Here is a 24,509-nt window from a genome sequence, read left to right on the forward strand (position 1 = left end):
CCTGGTTACCGGGGACCTCGGGATCGTTGGTCGCTGGAGAGCTGTCTGTGTGACAGCTCTCCAGCGACCAAACAGCGACGCTGCAGTGATCCGGATCGTTGTCGGTATCGCTGCAGCGTCGCTAAGTGTGACGGTACCTTTAGCTATCCCTCCTAGCTTTGCATTGTCTGCAAATTTGATTAGTTTACCTTCACTTCCCTTATCTAGATCATTTTAAAATTATTGAACAACACTGGGGCTAGGACAGAGCCTTGTCCTGCAGAGTATCACATCAGGATCTGACATGCAGGGAGGGAGGCATGCTAGAGCCTGCTCCCAGCAGATACTCACAAGTCACCTTCCCTGCAGGACCCTGAAGGACCCTGTGGCCATCTTGGGGCCATGGGTCTTCATGGAGATCATCAGGACAACGTTATCGAATCAGGTTGTCCTGATGGAAGCACGTAGGGAACTGATTCCCTGCGCGATGCTCCTCTATGCCGCTGTCTCTTCTGACAGCGGCATCAGAGGGGTTAAGTGTCCACGATCAGTGATGGCACCGATTTTGGGCATTGCTGCGGGGTGTCAGCTCTCACACAGAGCTGACACCATACATATACTGCTCCTTACGGGAAAACAGCTCCCGCAGAGCAGTATATGTGTGGCACATGTCGGGAAGGGGTTAGACAGAAACTTTGATGTGAGTGCTCAGCATAGAGCACAGGATAATACTAATTAATAAAGACCTTTCATATAATTTTCAATTGAGACTGGACCTTTATAGATTTTATCCCTGCACTTTTCTATCTACTAATATGGATGTAAGCTCTCAAATTCTCTCTCTTGTGTTACTGACAGAATAAATGTGAGCCTAGCCTTAAAAGTGATAAAAAAAATGTACACCAAAAATGTACCATGAAAAACTTCAATTCATCCCATATAAAAACAAACCCCCAATCAGTTCCATCATCAGAAAAAAGTGGGTTTCCACGTTGCTGATAGCACAAAGGGTCAGGAAAAGTGATATGACCCCCGCCAAAAAAAAAAATCCTCAGAAATCTACACTACCAAGCTTCGCAGTTAATGTCCACATGTATGCCATTACTGTAGAACTTAGAGAAAATTTACCAATTAGTGAGTTGAGTGTCTCCAGGTGCACTGGCTGAGAACAATGTATTGGGCAGTAATCTAGTACATTTTAATTTTTCACTATGCAACATCCAAGCCATGATTTTTTTTTCTGGAAAACACCTTTTAAGCAAAAATAGTCACTGCACCTGTAGATAAATTAATTGAGGGGTCAAACTTCTAATATGGGGTCACTTTGGGGTTTTTTTCTGCTGTTTTGCCACTTTAACAACTCTGCAATCTGCATTCCAAAATTCAAATGTTGCTCCTTCCTTTAATCCTTGTCTTGTAACAAGAAAGTAGTTTTAGATGACATACCGGATATCACCACATTTGTCAGAAATGTGGACTTGATTTTTACTTATCCGTTGTGAAAATGAAAGATGTGCAGCTGATATAATATTTTAGTGGTAAAAATATATATTATTTTATTTTCATATCCCAATGATATAATTCTGTGATGCACTCAGTAAACTCCAAGATTAATTCCTTAAGCCGCAAAATTTTCGAAATGATGCCACTTGTGGAGTTTTATTTGTTGATTTAGCACCTCAGTGGCTCTGCTAATAGTGCCCACACTCTATTCAAACAAAATCTGCATTGCAAAAGTCAAATGCTGCTCCTTCCCATCAGATCCCCACTGTGTCAAACAGTAGAGTACAACTACATATGGGATATTACTGTGGTAGAAATTGCATGGCAAATATTGCATAACGTATGGTCCATTTTATTTTATTACCCCTTCTGAAAATAGAAAAAATTAGGCTAAAGTAAAATTTTAGTGAGAAAAAATATACATTTTTAATTTTCATGGCCCAAAGTTATAAAATGGTGTGATACAATATACCACATAGGAAATGTGGATTACGTCCGCGCTGCCTCATTAATGAAATTCCAGAAGAGTCATGAAGTTTAACGGTGGTTTATTCGACCACCGTTAAACTTCATCAATCTTCTGGAATTTCATCACTGAGGCAGCGCGGACGTAATCCACATTTCCTATGCGGTATACTGTATTATTTGGTCATTGATCGACTCGTGGATCTGCAGCAGCCTATATCTTCACACGCTCTGACTCTGTAATATCAGGTGAGCAGTTTTTTGTTTGGAAGCTCTCTGGTTTATTTGTGGGATAAGACCCTATCTTGCTCTTTGTGTCTCCCTCTCCTTCAAATATATAATGGTGTGAAGCACATGTGGATTAAAAATGCTCAGTACACCCATAGATGAGATCCTTGAGGGGATTAGTTTCCAGAATGGAGTAATTTGTTGGGGGTTTCTGCGACGTTTGCAATCTACACTAGCCAAATCTGTGCTCCAAAAATCAAATAGTGCTTCTTCACCTTACCAGCACTGTCCTGTGCTCAAACATTAGTTTTCAATCATGTATCAGATATCACCGCACTCAGAAGAAGTTGCATGACAAATTGTGAGGTCTATTTTCTTCTATTATATCTGTTAAAACAACATTTTACTGGAAAAAAACGTAATTATTATGTTTCCCAATGTTATAAAGTTCTGGGAAGCACGTGTGTTCAAAATGTACAGCAAAGCTAGATAAATAACTTGAGTTATCTAGTTTCAAAATGTGGTCACTTGTGGGGGGTGGGGTTCTACTGACTGTGAGATAGCGTTCACTGATGGATTGGGGGACACTTGATTGGCAATGGTATAAATGCACACAGTAACACTTTTTGCACATAAAACAGTCTACCCAGTTTATTCAGGTACCATAAACCGAAACCACGAACTGCTCAATACATCACTTCATATACGTCTTCATCTCACAGACACTAAACATGCCGGACTTCTCACTTCATCCAGTTATCATGGGTGACCGCACGCCGAACAGTTAATTATATCCGAAGAAGCTGCCTTACGGGGATCACCAACTTGCCTGACAGGCACACATCAGTCAGTTCCAGAACCACCGAGTATCTTCCTCTGCGACACATACCAGCGATTTACAATAATGCCGGACGTTGTCTCATCACCACAGTTATGCCTGTGACTGCCATACATTCCTATGGCCTCAATACGACTCCGTGCGTATTTCTGAGAACACCATGCAGCGCCCCCTACCTGTAACAGGGATCACTGCATCACGTGACATAGTGTCTGAAGCCTATTCCAGACAAATTTTGGCTCCAAAAATCAAATAATAAAAAAAAAATCAAATCTTTACTATCGTGCCTGGCCATATGCCAAACATTAGCTTTCAACCACATATAGGATATTGTCACATTCGGGAGAAGGTGCGTAACAAATTGTATGTACTATTTTCTCCTATTTCCCCTTGAAAAAAAGGAAAAATTTGGTGCTAAATCAATATTTTAGTAGAAAAAGTACAATTTCTAATTTCTTCATTCTACTTTTCATTAATCCCTGAAGAGTTAACAAGTTCCATAACATTAGTTTGGAATACTTTGAGGTGTGTAGTTTTTAAAATAGTATCACATTTGGGTGCTTTTCAATGGATAGGCGTCTCAAAGTCACTTCAAAACTAAATAGTGGAATAAAAAATAGAAATTGAAGTTTCTATTGAATTAAATTTACCAGAAACATAAAGTACAATAAGTCATGAAAACCATCTCAGAATCACTGTGATATGTTGAAAAATTCCAGAATTACTACTACATAAAATGACACAGTTTAGATTTGATAAATGGGACTTAGGTCAAAATTGCCTCCACCACTAATGGGTTAAATTCCTTTATATATGCATATCTACAGATCATATGTTATAAAGATATATTGAGTAATCAGACCTGAAAACCAATGAAACCTGATTAGTCTTGTATACTGCATCTGGTTGCAGGCTGTCCATGTAATTGATATTATCCAGTTAAACACCTGGTCAGCATAGATGTATGCTCCTGCAAACTGCTACCTGTGAGAGACAAAATCCACCATTATTATTATTATTATTATTATTATTATTATTCATCATATTATCTTACATTTGACTGATGGCTAGGTTACACATTGGCGACATCATTGTGAACCACTAGTTTCAGCCATTAGAACTCATTAGTACGACAAACTTCTGGACATAAAGTGAAGGTTCCTGGGCCAAGATGTTTCTACGATGTAGGTCCATCCCTAAATAGCAAAAGACTCCAAGGAAAGTTTATATCCCCCCTCATCGGACTATGTGATTGGTTAGTCTACATAGTCATAAGGTTATGTGGTGGGCGAGCATTCACTGAAATGGGTACTGGGATGTTAATGTCTCTGAATTTACTTGGTGTGATAGCATAATGTAGGATGTGCTGCCGGGTCTCCTCCATCCCCTGCTCTCGGCCCTACGCCTTGTTGAACTAACGCATTCCTAAGCCAGTGCTGGTATATTACATGGCCCTATGGAGACTATCTAGTGTGGGTCTGCTCTCCTATGGATCCATCCAACTCTCTTCTTCCATGCTTGCTAATTCTGTGACCCTCACTGGATTGCCTTTTTTTTTGGCTGTTGGTGTCTTCTAACCCTCTTCCACTGATTTTCTTTGCCCTATAGGCCTTCTTTTGAGTTGAGAAGTTGGAAACAAAAGAACTTGAGGATCACATCATCACAGCCTGTGTGCCAGCACTGCCGGATCCCAGCTGCTTGGTAATGTGCTGTACATGGAGGTTGCCTTCAGTGAACTCAGCTATCAAGCGCCCTTCCTCTAGATTGCTCCCTCCATCAAAATGGCCCGTAAGGCTGTTGTGATTGGTGTGTATTTTGTTGCAAGATAGGGAATACTTGTAGTAACAATCTGGATAGAATACCGGTGAAACTCTAGTTGTATATAAATTACTTATTTTCCTTCTCTGCCAGACTATCAAATAATCTTCCTGGTTGCTGGATTATGGGACTATCCCATCTTGTCCATTTCATTTAATTTAATCTGCATACTCTCTATTTATTGCATTTTAGTAAATATATTTGGGTCCTACATTTTTCAGTACTAACAGCGGATAGGATCAGGCTCGACCACTGTTAGGTGCTCAGGGGTAATACGATAAGACAATAAAAAATATCTAACCCCGGCACACTCCAAAAACGTGAAGACAAAACTGTTGCTTTCAAAGTTTTTTTATGTTATCTTGTGCAAAAAAAATGGTTTCCAGCAATTCGGCTCAGGCACGAGCCTTCGTCAGGACGACAATCTGCTCATACGTAATAACAAAAAAAGCATATATTACAACCAAAATCAAAAGAATAATAAATAAAAGAAAACATAGGTACACGCCTAAGTATCTCATGTATTCTACATATGATATTACTATATAACGCCATCTGGTGTGCATGCTGAACCACTTGTGAAAGTGCAATGGTGTTGTAGTGATTGAGTGGTGTGATGCAGTGACCCATGTTGCAGGCAGGGGGCGCTTCAAGATGCACTTGTGGGCATAATTATGATGGTGAATTAGGGACTGACATTGTTGTAAATGGCCGATATGTGTCGCAGAGGTGCTCTGCGCTGTAAGCCCAAAATTATATGGTTATGCTGGGACTTATAGTTCCACAAGTGTTTGTTGTGTTTACTTATAAGGGAGAGCTTATAGGGCTAGTTTGAAGAGCTGGGCGGGTCGAACTAGCCACACACACACAACCCACTTATGGGAGTGGTTACAGCTACATAATGTGACCAGAGTGTAGGTCACATGGTTGAGAGTATGTTTAGACCTGGAAGGTTCAGAGTGTGAGTCCAGGAATAGCCTGTGTGTTGGAATGTCCTGGGATGGACTAGATTCCTGAAAGCACCTACTGAGAGTGTGAGTCCTGGAATGGTCAGTGTGTTGGATTGTCCTGGAGTGGACTGGAGTCCTGGAAGCACCTGGTGAGCCCATGGACTGATGGCCTGTGTGTTGGAAGTGCCTGGGACTGGACTTCCTGAAAAGTGCACGGAGGGGCTGCATCTAAATAGTCTGTGATGGCTACTGTGTTGGGGAAGCAACAGTTCCTACTGCGGGTCTGGACTATCTGAGGTACCCTGGTCAGAAGGACGGTGACCTCAGTGAGACAGCTTTCCCCTAGGAACCAGCACTGACAGGAGTCAGTGTGTGAAGCCAGAGCTCCTGTAAGGTAACTCCAGATAACGGGGTTACAGGCAGAGACATATCTGCCATTGGAACAGACTGTCGGTGGTTAATGTGTTCCGTTCATGTATATAATGAACTGTAATGAGCTGTTTGTGATGCTGTGTCTGTCAGCATAGTGTACAGAGGCTGGAGGCACTACCAGGAGACAGGCCAGTCCACCAGGAGATGTGGAGGGGGCCATAGGAGGGCAACAACCCAGCAGCACGACCGCTACCTCAGCCTTTGTGCAAGGAGGAACAGGAGGAGCACTGCCAGAGCCCTGCAAAATGACTTCCAGCAGGCCACAAAGGTGCATGTGTCTGCACAAACGGTTGAGGATAGTCTGAGTGCCCGACGTCCACAGATGGGGGTTGTGCTCACAGCCCAACACCGTGCAGGACACTTGGTATTTGCTGCAGAACACAAGGATTGGCAAATTCGCCACTGACACCCTGTGCTCTTCACAGATGAAAGCAGGATCACACTGAGCACATGTGACAGACGTGGCAGAGTCTGGAGACGCCGTGGAGAGCGATCTGCTGCCTGCAACATCCTTCAGCATGACCGGTTTGGCAGTGGGTCAGTAATGGTGTGGGGTGGCATTTCTTTGGAGGGCCGCACAACCCTCCATGTGCTTGCCAGAGGTAGCCTGACTGCCATTAGGTACCGAGATGAGATCCTCAGACCCCTTGTGAGACCATATGCTGGTGCAGTTGGCCCTGGGTTCCTCCTAATGCAGGACAATGCCAGACCTCATGTGGCTGGAGTGTGTCAGCAGTTCCTGCAAGATGGAGGCATTGAAGCTCTGGACTGGCCCGCCCATTCCCCAGACCTGAATCCAATTGAACACATCTGGGACATCATGTCTCGCACCATCCACCAACATCACGTTGCACCACAGACTTCCAGGAGTTGGCGGATGCTTTAGTCCAGGTCTAGGAGGAGATCCCTCAGGAGACCATCTGCCCCACATCAGGAGCATACCCAGGCGTTGTAAGGAGGTCATACAGGCACGTGGAAGCCACACACACTACTGAGCATCATTTCCTTGTCTTGAGGCATTTCCACTGAAGTTGGATCAGCCTGTAACTTCATTTTCCACTTTGATTTTGAGAATCATTCCAACTCCAGACCTCCGTGGGATGTTAGTTGTGATTTACGTTGATAATTTTTAGGTTTTATTGCTCTCAACACGTTCCACTATGTAATGAATAAAGATTTACAACTGGAATATTTCATTCAGTGATTTTTAGGATGTGGGATTTCAGTGTTCCCTTTATTTTTTTGAACAGTGTATGAGAAAGTAAATTTTTACTGGCCCATAGTATACTGACCATATACCCTATACCCATGGACTGATATACTTACATGATATCTTTCTAATCTCTAGATACAAAGGCTAAGTCTACCTCAATACATCTGTATTCCTAGCAATTGATAACAAAGGTAACCATCACTTTCTTATATGTAGACACTCCAAAAAGCTAGAGATCATTATCTTAAATCCTTCACTTAAGGTACCTTCACACTGGCCAACTTAACAACGATATTGCTAGCGATCCGTGACTTGCAGCATCCTGGCTAGCGATATCATTGTGTTTGACACGCAGCAGCGATCTGGATCCTGCTGTGACATCGTTGGTCGGAGCAGAAAGTCCAGAACTTTATTTCGTCGCTGGATCTCCTGCAGACATCGCTGAATCGGCGTGTGTGACGCCGATTCAGCGATGTCTTCACTGGTAACAAGGGTAAACATCGGGTTACTAAGCGCAGGGCCGCGCTTAGTAACCCGATGTTTACCCTGGTTACCAGCGTAAACGTAAAAAAAAACCAAACACTACATACTTACATTCCGGTGTCTGTCCTCCGGCGCTCTGCTTCTCTCCACTAGCGCCGGCCGGCCGTAAAGCAGAGCACAGCGGTGACGTCACTGCTGTGCTTTCCGGCCGGCGCTTACACAGTGCAGAGAAGCAGAGCGCTGGAGGACAGACACCAGAATGTAAGTATGTAGTGTTTTTTTTTTTTTTACGTTTACGCTGGTAACCAGGGTAAACATCGGGTTACTAAGCGCGGCCCTGCGCTTAGTAACCCGATGTTTACCCTGGTTACCAGGGGACTTCGCATAGTTGGTCGCTGGAGAGCTGTCTGTGTGACAGCTCTCCAGCGACCACACAGCGACGCTGCAGTGATCGGGATCTTTGTCTAGATCGCTGCAGCGTCGCTAAATGTGACGGTACCTTTAGGCCGGGCTCATTTTAGCACTTGGGGGCTTTGCGGAAGGCTACGTACGTCCTCTGCTAAGCCCCACCTACTTCCGCATACTTCTGCATGCATCCTGCGTAGCTATCTTTAACACTGGGTACGCAGGACATGCGGATGTGTCGTTTTGACGCTCCCGCCGTCTGCACAAAACGCAAATTGTTGCATTCCAGTGTGGTCGGCGGGCGCGTCAAAACAACACATCCACATACATCCGCATGTCCTGTGTACCCAATGTTAAAGAGCAGGACGTATGCGGAAGTAGGCGGGGCTTAGCGGAGGATGTACGCAGTCCTCCGCAAAGCCCCCGAACGCTAATCTGAACTTAGCATTACCCTTTGTCTAACAGGATAGTCCATTATGGGTGTGAACAATTTCATTTAATTCCATTCTGCTGGCCAATCAAGGTAGTTATGAGATCAATGTAAATAATGTAAGACAAACAAATGGATAGGTAACCTCCTTTCTTTCTTATAGACCACTTTTGACAGACTTCCATAGGGTAATCTGAAAGCCCGGGACCTACATACAATATAACTACCATAAGGTGGACCATACTCTGTATTCCCTTACCTCTATTTGTGTGCTTTTCTATCTGTTCCATTTTAACACCATTTCTGCACGTCTATGACCTTTTTTCTTTTCATCATTTCAATCCTCTTGTTTCCACTCTCAATCACTACAACACCATCACACTGTCAGAAGTGGTTTCAGCATGCACACCAGATAACGTTATATAGTAATATCATATGTAGAATATGTGAGATGCTTAAAACGTGTACCTATGTTTTCTTTTGTTTATTATTCTTTTGATTTTGACTGTAATATATGCTTTTTTTTGTTATTACGTATGAACAGATTGTCGTCCAGACGAATGCTAATGCCTGAGCCGAAACATTGGAAACCATTCTCTTTTGCACAAGAAAACTTAAAAAAACTTTGAAAGCAACAGTTCTTTCTTCACGTTTTTGGAGTGTGCCCGGGTTAGATCTTTTGTACTACTTTTTTTCAGTAGCATCTACATATTGTTTTGCACATTGTGTTGCCTTGATGCAATTTTTTACTACTAACATCTATCTGAAGACTGTTTTAGAGATAATGGCACATCTTTATTTCTTTATAATCTCCATCCTGAAAGTCTGGAGCGTTATCCGCCTTGAAAAAAAATCATGCAGTAAATCCTGAGGTAGGAAGTAAAATAGATAAATTTTTAAAATAATCACAGGCCACGTTTCAAAATGACGCTGCTCCCCAATTACTTTACCTATTCTGAGTTCTCTCGGTTACCGTCTCATCCTATTAAGTGAAAACAATTCAACGACTGATTAATTCCTTCGTTTGGAGAGGTGGACTCCCCTGAGGACCACATTATGTTGCACCTGCCTGATGGGTGGCCTAGAGTTAATTAAACTAAATATTATCAAGCAGCCCAACTGGCTCAATCAACATTAGATCATGCATGGTTTAAACCGCCTTTTTGGCTCTCCATTGAGGCTTTCTAATGACACCTTGGAGCTTCCTTCCAACCCAAAGTAAACATATTTAAAACAATATAATGTCCCACTCACTCACAATTTTGGATTCATTAAAATACTCCTCTGACCTTACCTATTCATTTTAACTTTTAGCACTTTTATGGGGCAAAACTCAATTTCCCTAGCATTCCACACATGAATCACAGCTGGGATCACCAGATTTCACTACCTATGTAATGTAGATGGCATTATCCCTTTTCCTGCTCACTAAGAAAAATGTCCTCTTCCCTCTAAAGAGGTATTTAGTTACCCGCAGCTCAAACATTTTATCACTTCACTACTGAGGAATACAACCCCCACCTTACTCCTTTACCCTACTTGAATAGTGATGCTGCATACACTCTCATGCCCAGGTACTATCTCACTTCTCTGTTCTCATTTAAACCATGCGGCCTACAGATGTAACACCTCCCTACACTTCCCCATGGGAGTTAAAACAGATATTGGTGGTGCTTTAACGACTCAAACTGGACACAAATCAGGTCCTCCACCACATGCGGTTTACTCCACACTTTGATGTTAGAAACAAATGATAAATGTTATGACTGCACAAGTACATGCACATGGCTAGCGTACAAACCAGGAGTGCAAATACCAGAACTTTTTAGATCATTGTTCAGACTGATAAAAGCCCTACTCTGACCCCGGTCTGTCCCTACCTGACCCAGGAGGTTGGCACCCTAAGATAACTCAATGTCACCCCCAGGCGACTCACCCTGAATGCTCCTAACTGCTCCTAGTATAGTTTATATGCCTGTGTATCAATTAATTTTTGAACATAGGTAATACGCTAGAAACTGACCCTGCCGGTTTCTGTACAGACTAGATATCCTGAGTCTACAGTCCCTAGTGGTACCTGAGGGTGCAGAAATAGACATAACCACAGACTAGGAGATGGAAATGCTGGCCCAAATTGCCGAAAGGACCGAAGAGTTGCTTGACATTCCTCCTAAAGAACCGAAGGGCAGAGCAGAGTGTGAATTAGGCTCCTTTCACACTAGCGTCGGAATCTCCCCGTCGCAATGCGTCGGGGAGAGATTCCGATGCTAGCGTTTGCTGCATTGCACAATGGGTGCAACGGATGCATTTTTCCGGCGCATCCGCTGTCCCATTGTAAGGTGCGGGGAGGTGGGGGCGGAGTTCCGGCCGCGCATGCGCGGTCGGAAAAAGCGGTCCGTCAGGAGAAAAAAACCTTACATGTAGCGACGTGTGGCAATCCGTCGCAAATGCGTCGTCAATGCAAGTCTATGGGGAAAAAAAATCGCATCCTGCAAGCACTTTTGCAGGATGCGTTTTTTCTGCAAAACGACGCATTGTGACGGATTGCAGAAAACGCTAGTGTGAAAGTAGCCTTACATACAAGAAGAGAATTGTGCTGAACAAAGGAAAGATTCCAAAGTGAGTAAAGTAAATAATAAAATACAAAACAAAGTATACAGCAAGTACTTTTACCAAAAATAATGTCTTCTTCCTAATGGTAAACAGAAAATAGGTGCAAAGTATAGCAAAAAAACAGCAAAATGAAAAACCCTTTGCTGGAATCTCAAAGACTCACTATAAACATCAATAGAATATCAGAACATCCAAATTAATCTATCACCACAAGAAAAGCCAGCAGTGAGACAGAATATAAAACTGCACCCAAAAGGTGATAGATGCCCAAATGAAAACATGTGTGTTAAGCCAAGCAAAATGCAGCCAGAAAAGCAGAACCCAAACCCCCAGAGAAAAGGTGTGTCTCCTGTGGCTTGGCAGAAAGTGAAGCCAACCACTGAACACAAACTCAAGGGATCGTATCCAGGAGCATGACAATAAAGCTATGATGAGATGGTATCTGACCCCAGCCAGACTTGCTAAAGCTATCCTTAACTACTCATCCTAATGATTCAGAGGCTTCCAATCCGCAATCAACAATGTACTATAAATGGTAACTCTGCCCCAAAGCACATAGGCTCTGGATCAGGGTATACTTCCTCATACTTTCAATCACAGATTATAACCTAAAGAAAAGTCACCGAGTTACATTACTAAATAAATCCCTCCACAATATCCCCAAACAGTCCCACACCCTTATTTCCTTTATATTTCTAATAGCTAGACAAACTATTGCCTTAACCTGGAAAAAAACGGGACTGCACTTGCTATTTCCTCCCCAACCAATGGCTGTGGCACATTATGTATATATTGCTTCCTCCCCACTGGGAACCACTTGACATAGGGTATACGTGAGTTCCGTGACCTGGAAAAAATTACCCCAACCCCCTTAAACAGATCTCTTAACAATCTAAAGAATAAACTTCTAACGTACTCAAAACAGCAGACGGAGACATATGTTGGATTTAATTGGCCACAGCAGCCATTTTATTAAATAAAAGATAACAGAACTTTTATGACAACCCAGAATAGGAGGGGCGGTCCTCGAAGCCCCAAAGTTATAAAAAACTCAGTATCCCAAAAACTCCACAATGTTCAGCCCAGGATGAGTCTTACCCCCAGCCGTAAAGCACCAGCTCAGGGATAGATAACAACCAATCCTGGTCCACCGAACCCACCCCCATGCCAGGGGTCCATAAATCCACCTCACGCGGAATAACCGTACCGCGCCTTGTTAAATTCTCTCATGGGGTGTCCAGGACCTCTCAAGATCCCCACCCCATTGAACCACGATTTACCATTTCCACCGACTTCGAGGACCTCCACCCCCGCCAACTGCCGTGACAATACCCTGACAGCATTCACATAACAAAATAAATACATTTAGACGCCTCTTAAAACAATACTCCAAAAGCCCACATATGCCGACTTCACCCCCCCCATTATCCTAACCAAAAAAGGGAGGGTGGGCGGGAGATTCCTCACTTGTCACGCAGGCACCTAAAATGGATGCCTGCGTGAGGAGCGTGCCCCTTTTTATGTGCCCCCTCCCCACAGTCCCCTAGTTCCACCCCTTATTTTCAAAAAATGCCCCTAAAGCCACCCCTCAAGTTCCCAGTTAACCCCTTACCACCGTATCCCTTCTAACTGCTCCAGCTCCCCAGGTCCCACGTAACCCCGTCATGGCGGCCTCCCTTTACGTGCCGTGGGCCCCCAGTACGGCCTTTCTTGACATAGGGTATACGTGAGTTCCGTGACCTGGAAAAAATTACCCCAACCCCCTTAAACAGATCTCTTAACAGTCTAAAGAATAAACTTCTAACGTACTCAAAACAGCAGACGGAGACATATGTTGGATTTAATTGGCCACAGCAGCCATTTTATTAAATAAAAGATAACAGAACTTTTATGACAACCCAGAATAGGAGGGGCGGTCCTCGAAGCCCCAAAGTTATAAAAAACTCAGTATCCCAAAAACTCCACAATGTTCAGCCCAGGATGAGTCTTACCCCCAGCCGTAAAGCACCAGCTCAGGGATAGATAACAACCAATCCTGGTCCACCGAACCCACCCCCATGCCAGGGGTCCATAAATCCACCTCACGCGGAATAACCGTACCGCGCCTTGTTAAATTCTCTCATGGGGTGTCCAGAACCTCTCAAGATCCCCACCCCATTGAACCACGATTTACCATTTCCACCGACTTCGAGGACCTCCACCCCCGCCACGAACACGAATGGCCTGACACCTTAGCCATTCATGTCCCTCCACACCTTCAAGCTTAATTCAATGCCACTACGGATAGCCAAACACCACATATCATTACCCACCGCGTTCAGGTGCACGCCATCAGCTCTCCAGTAAGCTCCTTGACCCGATTCCAAGTCCACATGTCTCACGGCCAACGCGCCATTCCTCACCATAAACCGAGATATGGCCCTGTTTATTTTAATCCGGGCCCTGTTCACCCCCTCGTGTGATCTAGCACCTCTCCATCTTTTACGGGGAATGATGTCGGACCACACCAACAACACTTTTGGAAACATGACCCAGAACCTCAGGATATCGAATTTGATATCCTTAATCAGCTCCCTACAAGACCGTTTAGCCAAATCATTCCCCCCTAAATGTATCACCACGATCTCCGGCACTCTATCCAGTCTAACAAAACGATGAAATTCAGGTAACCATTCCTTCCACACCATCCCCCTTTTACCGATCCATCGTAAAGTCACTGTCTCTCGAGAAAGACCCAACTGACGACCGTCCGGACGAACCGCAGCACGCAACGCAGCCCATACAACATACGAATGCCCCATGATCCAGACGAGCATCGGATCAGGCCCTGCAACACAGAAAGAAAGGCAACAAACAATTAACTTAACACAGCTTCTAACTCACAATAGGTTTGGGCGAACATACGACTGGAATCTTGAAGATTCCCACCTCCCAATTCTCCGAACCACATCCTCACCAAGGCCCCACCTAGCGGCCTCAGTCGCTGCCCCGATCCTGAAGGAGTGACCACTATATTGTGTTGCAGGTAAGCCCGCTGCCGCCAAACATTTCCTAAAAACAGAAATGAACTGAAAACGGGACAAGAAAGACCCATTTTCGTGCACCAAGAATGGCTCGTCTAACACCCCGCCTTTTGCCATGTACTTCTTCACGGATGCCACCGGGCACACCGGGGATCCTTCAACATTGAACAACACCACTTTGCACCCTTTCCCATACACGTCCGTTTTGGAAGCCTTAATAAACACTACCACCTTATTCCCTTCGACATCCACGTTTTCTCTTAACAAAATACCTTTTTTACTAACGGACGGGCTAACCAACTCACCTAACCGAAATGCCCCAAAGAAGGCCAAAGAAAAGGCTGCACAGAACAGAACCACTTCCCATTCGGAAAAACACACCTCTTGCAACTTCCGCTCAATGGCTGAGAGCACCTCATAAGATACGGGTCGGCGACCGTCCGAAGCCTTCCAGCCTTTCTTCCAACCCCGAACAACTTGCCGAACCAAGAAGGATTTCGTTATATCCTTACCCCCCCTCCATTTAAGGTTGAAGGCTAGCCCCGCCAGAAACTTATTCAAACGTGTCACAGACCAACCTGCCTCCCAATGATGACCTAAGAACAACAACAAACCATACTCCTCCTCCATATCCTGGTCCATACTTGACATCCAGGATTCCCACAAGCTCCAAGCCTGATTATAATGAGACCAAGATGAATCCGCGAGCGATTTGGTAAATAACTCTGTTACGGCCCTCGCGGCAGGTTCCACAACTCCACTGGACAATCCCGGCCCGCGCTCTCCGCCTGTGGTGCCAAATCCCGGAAAAGCTGCCACTGAAATTGAGAAAGAGCAACAACTATTGGATCAGGCGCTGACAAGCTAACTTCAGATACAATCCATAAGTTAAACTTAAGACCCAGGAAAACCAAGTGCTGCAAGACCTTCACTACTGCAGGCGTAGCCGCTGACAACGAGTTTACCGCCGTCACCATTCCAACATGCTCACAATGAAAAGAAATCTTCAAATTCCTCAATTTGTCACCCCACAGGGCCAACGCAACTACCCTGGGGAACAAATGCAACAGTAGCCGGTTGTTTGTTAACCCCTCCTCCTTCCATTCTTCCGGCCAAGCCGCTGCTGACCAGCTACCATGAAAGAAAAGACCAAAGCCACTCATTTCAACGACATGCACCAAAATGCCCAAGGAGGTAGCATCTGCCACCGGCTGAATCCACAGAGATCTGCCATTGTACTCGTCCAGAAAATCCGCCCACATCTTCAAATCGTCCCGAAACTCTTTCTTTATCCTGATGAAATGCAAAGGGGACTTTACCCCTACTGTTGCCAAGGATAGGCGGCGGCAGAACGCTCGACCCATCGGCATGATCCTACATGCAAAGTTCAGTTTCCCTAACAACGATTGCAAACTGCGCAAATTTATCTTCTTCAAACCAATCGTATTAACCACATCTTGGCGCAACGCGGTAACCTTGTCTGCAGGTAGCCTACATTCCATTGCTACCGTGTCGATTTCAATGCCTAGGAAGCTCAACACTGTCACCGGACCAACTGTTTTATCCTCCGCCAAAGGCACCCCGAAGTTTTTTGTCACACTCTCCATTGTATGCAACAAAATCGAACAATCTGCTGATTCCGCTGGCCCTATAAACAGAAAGTCATCCAGATAGTGCGAACATGAGCGTATCCCAGACACATCTTTCACCACCCATTCTAGGAACGTGCTGAAGGCCTCAAAGTAAGCACATGAAATCGAGCAACCCATGGGAAGACAACGATCAACAAAGAAGCCGCCATCCCAAAAACAACCCAATAAATGCAAACTGTCAGGATGAACTGGCAACAAACGAAAGGCCGCTTCGATGTCGGTCTTAGCCAGCTTAGCCCCCTTTCCACATGCTCTAACCCACTCCATCGCTGAATCGAATGATAAGTACGACACCGAACTCAACTCGGGATCAATACCATCATTAACCGAAGATCCCTTCGGAAATGACAGGTGATGGATTAACCTAAATTTATTAGGTTCTTTCTTAGGGACCACGCCAAGAGGTGACACCCTCAGATTTGCAATCGGAGGGGCGACAAACGGGCCTGCCATTCTTCCCAGAGCAACTTCCTTATTCAACTTCTCCGACACGACCTCTGGGAATTGTAACGCCGATTTCAAATTTTTTCTTTTTAAACTAACATCCTGCTCAACATAAGGGATTTTGAAACCCTCCTTAAAACCGTCGCGCAATAAAACTGCAGCTGACCTATCAGGGTATCTACTTAGAAAGGCCTCCATCACGACCCACTGCACCGGAGTCACCCCTTTTGTCAGCTGAATCTCCAACTTTTTGCCTGTTACCCCTGAAACATTTTGAAGTGCTATGCACCCCCCCGCAGGTTGAACACTCGTGCCTATATTTACACTTGCTCCCGAATCTGCATATGCCATCATTGAAGGCGAAACACAGTCCCTTCTGCAAAGCCGCCGAGTGTCCTGACTGCCCTGAACTCCCGGCGCCCCCGTGAAAAGGCTGGCTAGTCTGACCTAAACGGGACGGGACCATAACTCTCATCCACAACGCTATGTCCTTGTGATCCCACCTGATACTTGGCCTAAAAGCCTTACGCTGACGAAACTGTTCGTCATAGCGTAACCAACCCTGTCCCCCATAGGTCCTGTAAGCCTCCCCTATGGCATCTAAGTAACAAAATAATGCCGAGCAATTTTCCGGGGCCTTCTCCCCGATTACGCTAGCCATAATAGCGAAAGCTTGCAGCCAATTTGAAAATGATCTGGGAATCAGCCTATATCTCCGTTTCTCCTCATCTTCTTTTTTAGAGTCCTCCCTTCTAGGTCTATCCAAATTAAATCTCTCTAGGGGTAAAAGAGAAAATATTTCTATGTACTCCCCTTTCCAGATTTTTTCCCTAACCTCTTGTTTTAAATGTGCCCCTAACGGGCCCTCGAAGCAGACATAGACCTCCCCCCTAGCCGCATCGTCTAGTTGCGGTACATCCTCCTTTTCCTTATCCTGCAAAGCTCCCTCACCTGGTGCATCAATTCCTGACCCAGGCCCTGGTGCTGTTCCGTCCTTCTCCCTTGATGAGCTCCCCGTGTCTGCCGCAGGACCCGCACTGCTGGATGTACCCGTAACTTCAGACAACTGTCTAGACCCCTCAAACGACCCCGTATTTCCCAACCAAGCAGCTGACGGCAAAGACCCACTGCTAAGACCGGACCCCCACAAGCCCGCTAGCTCCCCTAAACCTCTAAGGATTAAACCCATACCCCCGCTAGCAACTCCCGAAGTAATGTCACTATTCCTAGCTTCAGGGGAAACTATGCCTGGCAAATTAAAGATAGGGAAAATGTTCTCACCTAGCTGCCTGGGTGCTGTGAGCCCAGCAGCCGAAGATCCAGCTCCCAGCCGAAGGTGTCCTGCATCCCGACCGGCTTGATCCGCGATGTTGCCCGCCGAACTCCTGGCGGCCGTATCCGTGTCCTGGCGACTCGGTGATGCCGTCGACTGCCCTGGTGCTGCGGAAAGGGAAAAGGCCGAGCCAGCATCCTGCCGCCCGATGGAAGATGTGCGGCTCCTTGCCAGGGATACGTCCCCGGCACTGCGTACCGAAGCGACGGAATGTCGCCTGCCGGAATCCGGAAAATTTCCGCCACCACCAGCAGAGGACGCAGATCCAGGAAAGTTCCGGCCATCACCAGCAGAGGGCGCAGATCCAGGAAAATCCCGGCCATCACCAGCAGAGGGCGCAGCTGCAGGAAAATCCCGGCCAACACCAGCAGAGGGCGCAGAACTTGCAATATCCAGGACACCACCAGCAGAGGGCGCTGCTGCGTTGAAGACTCCAGAGCTGTGCACTGCAGAAGGCCGCACGCTGATGCCAGGGCCAGCCGACTGCCGCCCGCATAATCCTCGGCGCTGAGGGGCCACCGCACCTGACCCCCGTCTCCTCGGCTGTCGCTGCCTCCCACGCTGAGCGGCGCCAGCGGGCATGCTGGCGGCCGCCGTACCGGCTCCTGCTCCTGCCGCCCCACGTCGCCCGGACACTGAAGGAGGGGAGGAAGGATCCACCCCCCGTTGTAGGCCCCGCCGCACTGGAGGATTCCTCCCGGCGCCGCGCTGTGAGGTGGAGGGAACAGCGCTGCTTACCGGAGGGTCCGCAGAGGGGCTCCTATTTCGGCGCCGGGCCCTGGGGATGATGTCCGGGCTTAGGCGCGCCGGAGGCCTAGTCCTCCGCGGCCGGCGCCCGTCCTGCGGTGCCTGCGATGGTGCTCCCGATGTCCCCTGGAGAAGGCTGTTAACGGATGCATTCAGCCAATCTGTCCCCTGGGAGCTGGCTGCCGTCCGGAGACGCTGGAGGATCGCTTCAACGTCCATTCTGGTAAGTGTGACAGAGATTCCTCACTTGTCACGCAGGCACCTAAAATGGATGCCTGCGTGAGGAGCGTGCCCCTTTTTATGTGCCCCCTCCCCACAGTCCCCTAGTTCCACCCCTTATTTTCAAAAAATGCCCCTAAAGCCACCCCTCAAGTTCCCAGTTAACCCCTTACCACCGTATCCCTTCTAACTGCTCCAGCTCCCCAGGTCCCACGTAACCCCGTCATGGCGGCCTCCCTTTACGTGCCGTGGGCCCCCAGTACGGCCTTTCTGGACTATAGGAATACAAAATCTATCTCCAGTAGTTTTGGGTGGAAAAGGCTTTGGGTCTTGACAAAGTAAAATCTGCAGGCACACATTTTTCTATTATCTCTGAAATTATCTGTTCAAGTGACAAAGATATAGACTCGAATTCAGCAAAGTGTTTTTGACAGATGTTTGGTGTCAAATACTTGATAAGTCACAACATTTTTGTGCGACTCAAGGTTATGAGAAAAATGTATCACATTTGACGTTTTCATGCCAGTTTTGCCCATCTCTGCCATTATGTGTGGATCTGGGGCATAATGGGGGCATGAGACCATCGATTGTCTAATTTATGACAAATTGTGGTGTACCTTATGCCCAAAATCTTACTCCATGTCCCTAATTGTAGTAAGTAATTTGTGGTGAGGCACATGCCATCTTTCATACATGTCTGATTCATTAAGAGACATATTGCACCCCTTCACCACTGTGGGATTTTCCATTTTTATGTTTTTGTTCTTTCCTCTCCTTCACAGAGCCATAAACTTTTTTATTTTTCCATCAATGTAGCCTTGTGAGGGTTTGTTTTTATGCGGGACAAGTTGTAATTTTGAATGACGCCATCGGTTTTCCCATACAGTGTACTGGAGAATGGGAAAATATTCCAAAAATACTCCAAATGCGGTAAAAAATTTTGAAAAATGTGGAATTCCACAATTGTTTTTTTTTTTTTTTTATCATGTTCACTAAATGCTAAAACTGACCTGCTATTATGATTCTCCAGGTCATTACGAGTTTGCAGATACCAAACATGTATAGATTATTTTTTATTTAAGTGGTGAAAAAAAAAATCTAAAATTTATAAAAACAAAAAAATAGCACCATTTTCAGAGACCCGTAGTGTCTCAATTTTTTGGGATCTGGGGCTGGGTGAGAGCTTATTTTTTGCATGCCGAGCTGACGTTTGATACCATTTAGAGGTAGATATGATTTTTTGATTGTCTGTTATTGCAATGTTGCAATGACTAAAAAAAAGTAATTCTGGTGTTTTGATTTCTTTCTCGTTACACCGCTTACCAATCAGATTAATTCTTTTTATATTTTGATAGATCGGGCGATTATGAACGTGGTGATACCAAATATGAGTATTTTTTATTTGTTTTATTTTGAATCGGGTAAAAGGAGGGTGATTTGAACTTTCATATTTTTTAATTTTTATTTAATTTTTTTACCTTTCACATGCTTCAATAGTTTTTGTAGGAGACTTGAAGCTGCGATCTTCTTATCAATTGTGCTTCAGCCCTGCTATGTGTAGCAGAAATGCTCATCTGCTATAAACTCCAGCCACTGGGCGGCGCTCATAGCAGATCAGCAATGACAACCAGAAGGGTCTCCTGTAGACCCCAGATTGTCATGCCAATCTATCGGCACCTCACGACCATGTAACATGGGTGCCGATGGGCGGAGCTAATAATGCTCTTCCGCTATTGGTGTGTTAAATGATGCTGCTAGAGATTGACAGCAGCATTTAACATGTTAAAAGATACAGGTGGAATATGATTCCATCTGTGGCTGTTAGAGGCACATGAAAGTTGATCAGATCAGCTGTCATGTGCTTGAAAATATGCAGACTCAGTACTGGAGCCCATATCAAAGAGAGAGAGACGACCTATGACATACCTATAGATCGTAAAGGGGTGACTGAATCAAGATCATCTGATTCTTATAATCGTCCTCATTAAGACCGGTGTTGTCTATGCTAATCTTGATGAATTGATGCCATAATCTTAAAACAAAATTATAGAGAAAAAAGTTGAACAAAAGAATGTTTCAAGCTAAAATGTCAAAGCCCACGCGAAACGCGCTTTGGGGCTGCGCACACTGTGTCCTCTAGTGAAGATCATGGGTAAGAGCAGCTGTTAGCATTCATTAGTACGTACTCGCCCCCTTAAAGCAGTACACATACAGTGGGGCAAAAAAGTATTTAGTCAGTCAGCAATAGTGCAAGTTCCACCACTTAAAAAGATGAGAGGCGTCTGTAATTTACATCATAGGTAGACCTCAACTATGGGAGACAAACTGAGAAAAAAAAAATCCAGAAAATCACATTGTCTGTTTTTTTAACAATTTATTTGCATATTATGGTGGAAAATAAGTATTTGGTCAGAAACAAAATTTCATCTCAATACTTTGTAATATATCCTTTGTTGGCAATGACAGAGGTCAAACGTTTTCTGTAAGTCTTCACAAGGTTGCCACACACTGTTGTTGGTATGTTGGCCCATTCCTCCATGCAGATCTCCTCTAGAGCAGTGATGTTTTTGGCTTTTCGCTTGGCAACACGGACTTTCAACTCCCTCCAAAGGTTTTCTATAGGGTTGAGATCTGGAGACTGGCTAGGCCACTCCAGGACCTTGAAATGCTTCTTACGAAGCCACTCCTTCGTTGCCCTGGCGGTGTGCTTTGGATCATTGTCATGTTGAAAGATCCAGCCATGTTTCATCTTCAATGCCCTTGCTGATGGAAGGAGGTTTGCTCTCAAAATCTCACGATACATGGCCCCATTCATTCTTTCATGTACCCGGATCAGTCGTCCTGGCCCCTTTGCAGAGAAACAGCCCCAAAGCATGATGTTTCCACCACCATGCTTTACAGTAGGTATGGTGTTTGATGGATGCAACTCAGTATTCTTTTTCCTCCAAACACGACAAGTTGTGTTTCTACCAAACAGTTCCAGTTTGGTTTCATCAGACCATAGGACATTCTCCCAAAACTCCTCTGGATCATCCAAATGCTCTCTAGCAAACTTCAGACGGGCCCGGACATGTACTGGCTTAAGCAGTGGGACACGTCTGGCACTGCAGGATCTGAGTCCATGGTGACGTAGTGTATTACTTATGGTAGGCCTTGTTACATTGGTCCCAGCTCTCTGCAGTTCATTCACTAGGTCCCCCCGCGTGGTTCTGGGATTTTTGCTCACCGTTCTTGTGATCATTCTGACCCCAAGGGGTGGGATTTTGCGTGGAGCCCCAGATCGAGGGAGATTATCAGTGGTCTTGTATGTCTTCCATTTTCTAATTATTGCTCCCACTGTTGATTTCTTCACTCCAAACTGGTTGGCTATTGCAGATTCAGTCTTCCCAGCCTGGTGCAGGGCTACAATTTTGTTTCTGGTGTCCTTTGACAGCTCTTTGGTCTTCACCATAGTGGAGTTTGGAGTCAGACTGTTTGAGGGTGTGCACAGGTGTCTTTTTATACTGATAACAAGTTTAAACAGGTGCCATTACTACAGGTAATGAGTGGAGGAAAGAGGAGACTCTTAAAGAAGAAGTTACAGGTCTGTGAGAGCCAGAAATCTTGATTGTTTGTTTCTGACCAAATACTTATCTTCCACCATAATATGCAAATAAATTGTTAAAAAAACAGACAATGTGATTTTCTGGATTTTTTTTTCTCAGTTTGTCTCCCATAGTTGAGGTCTACCTATGATGTAAATTACAGACGCCTGTCATCTTTTTAAGTGGTGGAACTTGCACTATTGCTGACTGACTAAATACTTTTTTGCCCCACTGTATGTGTTTCACTTGAATTGAACACTATGCTTAGGTGATTCTCTTTGCCCCTTACCACTTTCTTTCCCCATCTCTTGGCAGCACCTTATATGATTTAGTATTTTTCAAGTAATTCAGCAAAGATTTTTTGGGTGGATAGCTTGTGGTGGTATATTTTTATATTTTTGGGGCACATTGAATTTTTAGAGACTTTCTGGGTGAACAAAATATTTACCATTAGCACTTGCCTTGTTCTCCTACTGCTATCTTCTGCTTCTTCCCGCCACCTAACGTAGGTGGACACCGTGTGTTACACCTGAAATGTCATTCATTCCACTTTTTCTTTGACTTGTCTATGAATTTCTTCTAGTTATGTTTTCCATGTTTTTTTTTAAATAAAATTTGATACCTTCTTATATTATGGGATGTTTGTGTGCTCCTTTCTTCCTTTTGGTTGTGTCCTGTATTATGGGAGTATCCCTGGCTATTATGGCCCCCTCACCACTTGTTATTGGGTTTGACAGTTTAGGAGAAATAATATGATTTCTGTTGCAAGGAGTCTGTTTATAATCTCAAATTCTATGTTGCTTGTGTAAGGAGGAAGACCGGGATGCGGGTATCTGTACCGAGCTGGGTCCGGAACTGTTGAGGCTGCCTCCCTTGTTGCCTGAGGGAAAGAAGGAGGAGCTGGACTAACCCCATGACCCGGGTAGGAGGGGCAAGATAAAAGTAAGAGTGCATGCAGCAGCCGGCAGTTTGACGTAAACTAGCAGAAGCAGAGCGCAGTTGGGTGAGCAGCGTTCTCCGTCGCCTGATTACAGGCACCGCGACAGGCTGCGTTGGTTGGTACACGCCGTCTCTAGCAGGGCCGCTGAGGAGAGAGGTACCATGCGCTTAATGACAGAGTACCGCGCACGAGCAGAGCAGAGGGAGCCGAGCACCAGACAGAATCGTGTGGCCTTCCCTGCCAGTGACTTCGCGCCCGTTCCCGCTTGACACTGGAAGTGCCGCAGCCTTGTTTGCTTCGGCCACAGGTGTTTATGGACCATGGGGCTCAGCGGAAGGTACTGGAGACCGACCGCTGCCGCCAGAAGACAGACCATCATTTAAAGGACACCATCTGAGGACATCTTCCCAGACGCTCCTCGTGCTACAACCCTTGCGAGATCACCTGCTGAGGAGGAGCATAAAGGACACGCTAAGTTACTTCATGGACTGCTATTGTTTTACTTTCACTATTCTTATTAACCATTCTTTAATCATTTACCTCCCTGTGAGGAGTGAATACTCTGTTCTATTAAACTGTTACATTTGGTTAACCCTTGCTCTGCCTTCTGTCTGTCACTGCATCCCATAACCTGCTTACATTTGGTGTAGTCGGCAGGATGCCATCCACAAGCACAGAGGTGGCAGACCAAGCTGCTGTGGGTGTCCCAAGGGCCAGCTTACCATTGGGGGCCATGCTCAGCAATCTCTCAAAGTTTACAGGGAGAAATTCACTGTTATGGGACTGGTCTGAGCGCGTTAAGGGCATGCTAAGGATGCACCCCATGATCTCCGCTATGCAGGCGGAGATTGCTGTGATGGCCCGAGACAGGGAAGCCAGATGTTCTGTTATTTTCTGGAATGAGTGGAACATGTTCACCAAAGTGTTACAGATCTTGGAAGAGATGCATGGGGATCCCATGATATCAGTGAATTGCGGATGCGCTTGTTTAGCCGCGTCCAAAGGGAGGATGAGTCTGTGACCCAATATATGAACGCACTGCAGGAGATCCACGCCGCAATCGCTAAGCGGGATGATGTGGGGCCCCCTGATGTAATGTTGAGGGACCAACTCTTGGCAGGCCTGAGGGATTTGCTGCTTAAACAAGCCCTGCGGGAGCGCTTGCGAGCCAATCCCCGTATGTCTTTTCTGGAAGTTAGGGCAGAAGAGC

General features: G+C 45.5%; 1 long non-coding RNA gene across 1 annotated transcript in view; it reads left to right on the forward strand.

The window, feature by feature from the left end:
• The window catches only part of LOC138658161 (uncharacterized), a 58,107-nt gene extending 34,246 nt beyond the window's left edge, over window positions 1-23,861 (forward strand). The window contains exons 2-3 of the long non-coding RNA XR_011317369.1: window positions 4,622-4,819; window positions 23,170-23,861. This is a non-coding gene — a long non-coding RNA (uncharacterized lncRNA). The remainder of the gene's footprint in view (window positions 1-4,621; window positions 4,820-23,169) is intronic.
• Window positions 23,862-24,509: the final 648 nt, after the last annotated feature.

Source organism: Ranitomeya imitator, chromosome 1 (assembly GCF_032444005.1).
Source record: "Ranitomeya imitator isolate aRanImi1 chromosome 1, aRanImi1.pri, whole genome shotgun sequence".
Taxonomy (NCBI): Eukaryota; Metazoa; Chordata; class Amphibia; order Anura; family Dendrobatidae; genus Ranitomeya; species Ranitomeya imitator.